Raw genomic sequence first — 7,915 nt, forward strand, 5'->3', positions numbered from 1 at the left:
AAAATATTTTGTGTATTCATTTGAGTCAAAGAGGGAGAAAAAGATATAGAGTAGTTTGTAGAGCATAGATCTTGTGTGCTTCTTTTCTGTGCTGTAGAGGCAGACGTTCGTGAGTATCAAAGTAGAGAGGCAAAACTGTTTTAAGGAGATTGTGTCAAATACAATACTTAATCTGAATCATTTATCTTTCATGCATTTAGTCTTTGAGTTTTTAATTATTTGCAGATTTCTTCTTATATATACAGTATTTTTTTTTTTTTTTTTTTTTTTTGTCTATTACATCTATTTGTGTTACTTATAAACAATACCATGCTGTAAACAGAATTCACCAAAAGGTGATTCATATTCCCCACCTGCATCACTTCTTAGAACCTTAATCTTTTTGTTGAGTTGATTTTTAACCTCATTCTTATATTGAATGAATGCCTCAATTGCCTTATCCTTGCTCCTTTACAGGTACACATAGCAGTATCTAGTGCAATCATCTATGAAAGTGATGAAATATTTCTTACCACCTCTAGTTTGTACAAATTTCATGTCACATACATCACTATGTATTAATTCTAGAGGTTTAGTGCTTCTTTTAACTGATTTAAAAGATGCTCTAGCCATCTTAGCTTCCACAGAAATTTCACACTAATTATTAAAATCAATTTTAAATTTAGGCAATAAATTTAAATTTATCAATCTATCTAAAGTATAATAATTAACATGACCTAATTTACCATGCCAAACATTAGATAACTCAAGCATGTATAGTGAAGATGTACTCTTATTATTATCAATAGTAGGAAAAACAACCATTATATTCATCTTAAACAAGTCATTGCTTAAATATCCTTTGCCCACATACATTCCACTCTCAAAGAGTGAAAATTTATCAAACCCAAAAACCAACTGGAAACCGTTCTTACTCAACAATGAGCCAAATGCAAGGTTCTTTTGAATGTCTGGCACATGTAGTACATCCTTCAAAATAAGATACTTGTTTGTAATCATCTTTAGAACAACCATTTCATTTCCTTCAATCTTAGAGGTTGAAGAATTACCCATGAAATTTTTTTCTTCCTTCCTCACAAGATTATATGTAAAAAACATTTTCTTCTCTGATCATACATGGCGAGTAGCCCCAATGTCTACTCCCCATTTCTTGGTATTTCTTTCTACCAAGTTCACTTCAGAAATCACGGCAAAAAGGTTCATGTTGGTTTGATCCACAACAATTTTGTTTGACATCTGTGTTCAACAAAATTCAAACAAATTGAATCTTCAAAACCAGCCAAGTTTAAGAAATAAATATAAATATTAACTTTCAAATGTTACTGTGCAAAATAGAAAGTCAAGCCAACTTTAAAAAAAAAAAAAAATCTAAAACCGAATTACAGGCACAGTACGAACACACTAAACAAAAGAATTTAAACAATGCCCAGTAATACGCAGGTTCAAAAGAAACAAAATGCCCTAATATAATATAAAGAAGATGGATGGTGTTGAAAAATCAATATCACCAGCACAGTCAAACACGTAATCAACTTTTGAAAATCACAAATTAATTTTATAATATAATCAAGTAGAAATTCACGCTAAACAATAAACACAAAGTCATTTTTTATCAAGTTTTTTGTCCAGAGTGAAACAAATCGTCGATTATCAGTTGGCACACAAGTTTTTCAAAAAACACAAATTCCTTTAACTGTAAATCACAAAAATAAATTATAGAAAAATCTGAAAATCTGCTTTAAGATATTGTTGGATATATTTCAACAATTTATTTTTATGATAGAGAAAAAAAAAAAAAAGACAACATAGAGATTTAAATATAAGTAACACAAATAGATGTAATAGACAAAAAAAAAAAAAAAAAAAAAAAAAAAAACTGTATATATNTATTAGTTGATGAGTCACATGATATCTCAGTGAAAAAACAAATGGCCTTCGTTCTTCTTTATGTGAACAAAAAAGGAATTATTATAAAGCGGTTCCTTGGTATTGTACATGTAGCAAGTACCACTGCTTTGTCATTTAAATATGCTATTGAATGTTTACTTTTTGAACATAATTTGAGTTTATTGAAACTACGTGGGTAAGGTTATGATGGGGCTAGTAATATTCAAGGTGATATCAATGGTCTCAAAACTTTAATTTTGAAAGAGAATAAGTCAGCATTTTATGTCCATTGTTTTACTCATCAACTTCAATTGACACTTGTTGCCGTTGCTAAAAATCACATTAACATTGCTGAATTTTTTTATGTGGTTAGTAATTTAGTAACTGTTGTTAGAGACTCTTGTAAGAGACGAGATGCTCTTCGAGATGTACAATTTGCCAAAATTAAAGAAGATTTAGAGAATGGTGTATATAGAAGTAGACAAGGTTTGAATTAAGAGACAAATCTTAAACGTCTTGGTGATACACATTGGGGATCATATTATGGGACTATTCTTAACTTGATTTTGATGTTCTCTACTGTTGTTGATGTACTTAAGATTATTGAAGAAGATGGCCTCTTGGACAAAAAAGTTGAAGCTCGATCTATTATGAGGTCAATTTTATCTTTTGAATTTGTCTTTGCTCTACACTTGATGAAAAACATATTAGGGATTACAAATGAGTAGTCAATAGCATTGTAAAAAAAAAAAAAAAAAGATATAGTAAATGCTATGGATCTTATTAAAGTGTCTAAACAACAATTGCAAGTGATGGGAGATGATGAATGTATATCTTTATTGATTGAAGTGTCTTCATTTTGTACCACACATGATATTCCTATCTTGAATATGGATGAAATATTTATAGTTAAATACAAATTTACATCATTATTGTGTTGAGTTATTTTACATAGTCATAGATATGCAACTTCAAGAACTTAACAACCATTTTTTAGAGGCGAATACCGATTTGTTACTTTGTATGGCTTGCTTAAATCCAAGTAATTCATTTGTGGCTTTTGATAAGGAAAAGTTGATACGTTTAACAAAGTTCTATCCATCTGATTTTCTTAGGACAAATATCTTGGTACTTGACTCTCAACTTCAGAATTACATTTTTGATATACGCAACAATGACTTGTTTTTAAAGCTTCAAGGAGTTAGTGAACTTGCTGAAAAGTTAATGAACACAAGGAAGCATGAGACTTATCTATTAGTTTATTTGCTTGTGAAGTTAGATTTGACCCTTCCTATAGCTACTGCAACAGTTGAAAGAAGTTTTTCAGTAGTGAAATATTGCACAATCGAATGGAAGATCAGTAGATGAATGATTGCTTGGTTGTGTGTATTGAAAAAAATGTAGTTTGTAGTATTGATAATGAGACTATCATGCAACAATTTCAAAATATGAAAACTCGTAGAAGGTAATTGTAAACTTTATATATTTTCGTATTTTTTGATTGTTGTTGTTGTCAATATATAAAATTTTCTTTTTATTAGATTGTGTAATTTATGCTTGTTGAGGAACACCCTGGAAGAAATTCATAGAGCTGCCACTAATTAAAAGGAATAAAATAATCTCTCTCATTTTCAATGTGGGATTAAACATTTTCACTAACTCCTCATGCTCCATATTCACTCCCACATCTTTACATTTATGTTGTAATATTTATTCATTTTAATTAATTAATATTAAAATGCTCCAACATTTTGTTCCTAAGCTATTCTCTCTTTTACTTTCTATTTTTATTTATCTATGGATCATGTTATCACGCAGTGAATTTGTTTGGGGTTCTAAAGAAACACCATGAAACACATGCTGTAACACCACTTTTGTGAATACTAACACTTTACCTTTTTATTCATAAATGGTTCCTTAAATCCACATGAAGGTAATGCTGACGCAATAGTAGCAGTGAAATTTACAATTCCACATTTCTGGGCATGGTTACCATTAATCTTAAACTGATGACTACATATTTCTTTAACCCTATATTCCATTTTTTTTTTTATTTTTTATTTTTTATGAACTTTAACCCTATATTCCTAGTTACTAAACCTTCAGAACATATAAACCCATGTGATCTGTCCCAAGACATGTTGCAGTTTTAAAAACACTTAGAATTTACTAATTCGCCACTACAAAAAATGCGGGCTATAGCTGCGTTTTTTTTAGCCGCGTTTACAAAAAACGCGGCTATAGCTAACATATAGCCGCGTTTCTAAGAAACGCGGCTAAAGCCTCAACCTATAGCTGCGTTTCTCAAAAACGCGGCTATAGCCAACCTATGGCTGCGTTTTTTAAACGCGGCTATAGGCCCAGCCGAATAATTTTTTTAGCCGCGTTTAAAACGCAGCTAAAGGTGACCTATAGCCGCGTTTTTAAAAAAACGCGGCTATAGGTCCAGCAGTATACCCTAAAGCCGCGTTTTTCAAACGCGGCTTAGTAAGCCTTTAGTGACGTTACCTATAGCCGCGTTTTCACAAAACGCGGCTATAGGTCCAGCCTTATAAAAATGTCACTGACCTACAGGCTATAGTTTATCTTTGTGACGTTACCTATAGCCGCATTTTCAAAAAACGCGGCTATAGGTATCAAAAACAAAAAAAAATTTCCCACGTGCCCCCTTTCCTACCTACATCCCTCACCTACCCCCACTTTCTTCAGCTTATTTCTCCTTCTTTCTTTTTTTTTTCTCTCATTCTTCACTTGCTCACTTGCTCACATACTCCTCCGTAAGTTCTTCTTTCTTTCCTCCTTTTTTTTTTTTTTTTTTTTTTTTTTTTTGCTTCCTTCCTCATCTGGGTAACTCTTCTTTTTTTCTTTTTTTTTTTTTTTTTTCCTTTTTTCTTTCTTCCTTCATCAAATCTGGATAACTCTTCTTTCTTTTTTTTTTTTTCTTCATTGGGTAACTTTTTTTTTTTTTTTTCCTTTGTTTCGTTGGAGCTGATGCTTTTTTTTTTTCTTCATTTTTTTCTTCATCTGAAGCACACTGATTTGTTAGTAGATCCTTTTTTTTTTGTTGCTTATTTTATGCTTAGCTAGTAAGAAAATGGAGGAGATGCTATTGTGGATTTGTGCTCTTGTGTTGCTGATATTGTGATTATGTTTAAGTGGGTTTGTATTCTTAAATTTTGGAGCACATTATGTTTGATTCTGAATTTCTGGGTGTGTGTTTTGATTTTAAATTTTTTGGGTTTGTTTGTATGGTGAATATGCTGTGTTTGATTTTAAATTTTTTCTGTTTGTTTGTATTGTGAATATGTTGTGTTGATTTTGAATTTTTGGGTTTGTTGTATTATGAGTATGTTGCGTTTGTTTTTTAATTTTTTGGTTTGTATTTTATTTTGAATTTTTTGGATTTGTGATTAATTTTGAATTTTTTTTTTTTGAATTTTGAATTTTGAATTTGCTGGGGAAAAAAAAGTCCAGAATTTTTTTTTTTTTTTTTGTTTTTTTTTGTTTTTTTTGTTTTTTTGTTTTTAGAAAATCCTATAGCCGCGTTTTAAATGCAGCTTAAAGTGGGCTATAGCCGCGTTTTTCAAAAACGCAAGCTATAGGCCTATCGTGTTAAAAACGCGGCTTCAGGTCTGACCTATGGCTGCGTTTTTAAAAAACGCAGCTATAGGTGTTACCTATGGCCGCGTTTTTGAAAAACGCAGCCATAGTTTTTGTTGCTGCGTACTTAAGCCGCGTTTAAAACGCGGCTATTAAAAACGCGGCTATAGACCCTTTTTTTTGTAGTGTTCCTATGACAACTTACAAAAACGAATCCTCATATTTCCCCCATACATCACAGTGGATATTACAAGGATTTCAATTGTAGTAATAAACACTATATTAATCACTTCAAAGTCTCCAAATTTACATGAGAATTCAGATTCAAAAGCTAACATGAATTACGATTTTGTTGAATACATGATTCCGAACCTCAGAAACCAATTAGTAAAGAATACCAATGGCAAATCAAGGGGTGCTAGAGAGACAGAGCAATTCGATAAATTTTAGAAAAAGCAGACCGGAAGAATTTATCTATATAAAATAAAATAAAAATACTTAAGACTAGTTGCATTGTAGTTGGCAACTTGAACTCTTTAGTACTTTAAGTATAGTGCTTAAAGTATGAGAAACTATTAGGTACTCCTGGGTATAGTGTAAGTTATTTTTTCTTTTTCTTTTTCTTTGAGAAGAAACAACAGCTTATATTAATGAAAAAAAAAATCGGTCATAGTCGACTAGAAGGACATTATTTTAGATTGTAAAATACTTCTGCGGCCATGTAAAATATATATATATATATATATATCTTCTTTTGTAAAAAATTTTGGTTTAAAAAATGATTGGTGATAAGCATAATTCCAAAAAGGTGTTAAACTCATTCACATAAGGTGAAGCCGTCGGTCTCAAAAAACCCGCCAGCCATACTGTGCATTCAAAGAGTAAAACGATGGTATTGTAAGGATGATGAATCCTTTTTAAAGCTGACGACTTCACCTCCAACCCAATGACAATGGAATAAGACAACTAGGATGCCTAGACAAGATAAGAAGTTGACGGAAGGAAGTTGATGAGGAGAAAGGAACTTGTGACGGGCCCAGCATGGCCTTGCTTGGCCTTCATGAATGTGTATATAAGGAAACATCTTGCACCCCACGGTTAACTCTAATCAAAGGGATTCCTATAAGGAAAGGTCCTGTAAGAAACGCGTATTAATGAGGATCTTCCCTACAAGGTAAGGTCTTTCTTTGCCAAGGAATGAATGTCAACTCCACGCTATTATAAAAACTCCAAACCTTCACAAATCAAGGTACGCATAATTTACCTCAACTCTGGCACTCTAGAGTTATGAAAAGTTTTCTAACTTACCTTCAGAGGGTATTTGGCTGGTACCACACTGGTACTCTCTGCAGGATCTTCTTTTTCTTTGTTGTGTAGGTCTTGTCTAGAGCACATGAGGATTGTGCAACTTACTGATGATTTTCGGTATCATCAGTTGGCGATGTCTGGGGGAAAACGCTCTTGTAAGCCATACTACTACTTCCCAGACAAAGAGTTGCATGGTACTTACTCACTCAATGGTGACCTCCAACAATGTTCAAGGAGACAAACTGCGCATTATCACCCTTGAGAGACAAGTCCAGACTCTTGCCGCAGTTATAGAATGCCTCACCAAACAAAACCATGATCTAGAGGAGCAGCTACTCCAAAGAATGCGAGGATTAACACACATGAGGAAGACTAAGAAGGCACCAGTGCAAAAGAAAGGACCAAGAGGGCCCAGAAGGTAGCAATGCCCGAGCAGACTGGAGCAATAGGATACAAGTCGTCCATCCCACCGCAGAGACGGCCCTACTATGCATGGTCGTGGAGATGCAGATGATGAAGGAATGGATGGATTTCATGATGAATGCCCTCAGAGGATGGGTGTCTAGTGACCTTGACAATTGGTTTATTGGACAAATTAACCTTTCACAGCATCTGTCACTTCATTCCCCCTTTTGCCGAAGTTTTACATGCTGTAGATAGAGGTCTATGACGGATCCAAGGATCTTTTAGATCACCTGGAGTCTTTCAAAACCTTGATGCACTTGCAAGGCGTGGCGGACGAGATCATGTGCCGAGCCTTTCAACTATGCTGAAAGTTCCCGCAAGGGTATGGTTTAGCAGGCTGATGCTAAACTCCATCAGCACCTTCAAAGAGTTGAGTGCACAGTTTGCTTCACACTTTATTAGGGGGCACAGGTATATGAAGTCCACTGCATGCTTGATGAATATCAAACAATGGGAGGATGAGACTCTGAGGTCTTACATCACCCGCTTTAACAAGGAGGCCATCTCAATTGATGAAGTTGATGACAAGATACTCATGGCTGCATTTGCCAATGGGTTACGAAGAGTAAGTTTCTATTTTTCTTATACAAAAATGGCCCAAAAACCATGTTGGATGTACTTTATAGGGCCTACTAAGTAAGATGCATTACTGGAC

This window comes from Quercus suber, unplaced genomic scaffold (assembly GCF_002906115.3).
Source record: "Quercus suber isolate HL8 unplaced genomic scaffold, Cork oak 2.0 scaffold_44, whole genome shotgun sequence".
In the NCBI taxonomy this organism is placed as follows: Eukaryota; Viridiplantae; Streptophyta; class Magnoliopsida; order Fagales; family Fagaceae; genus Quercus; species Quercus suber.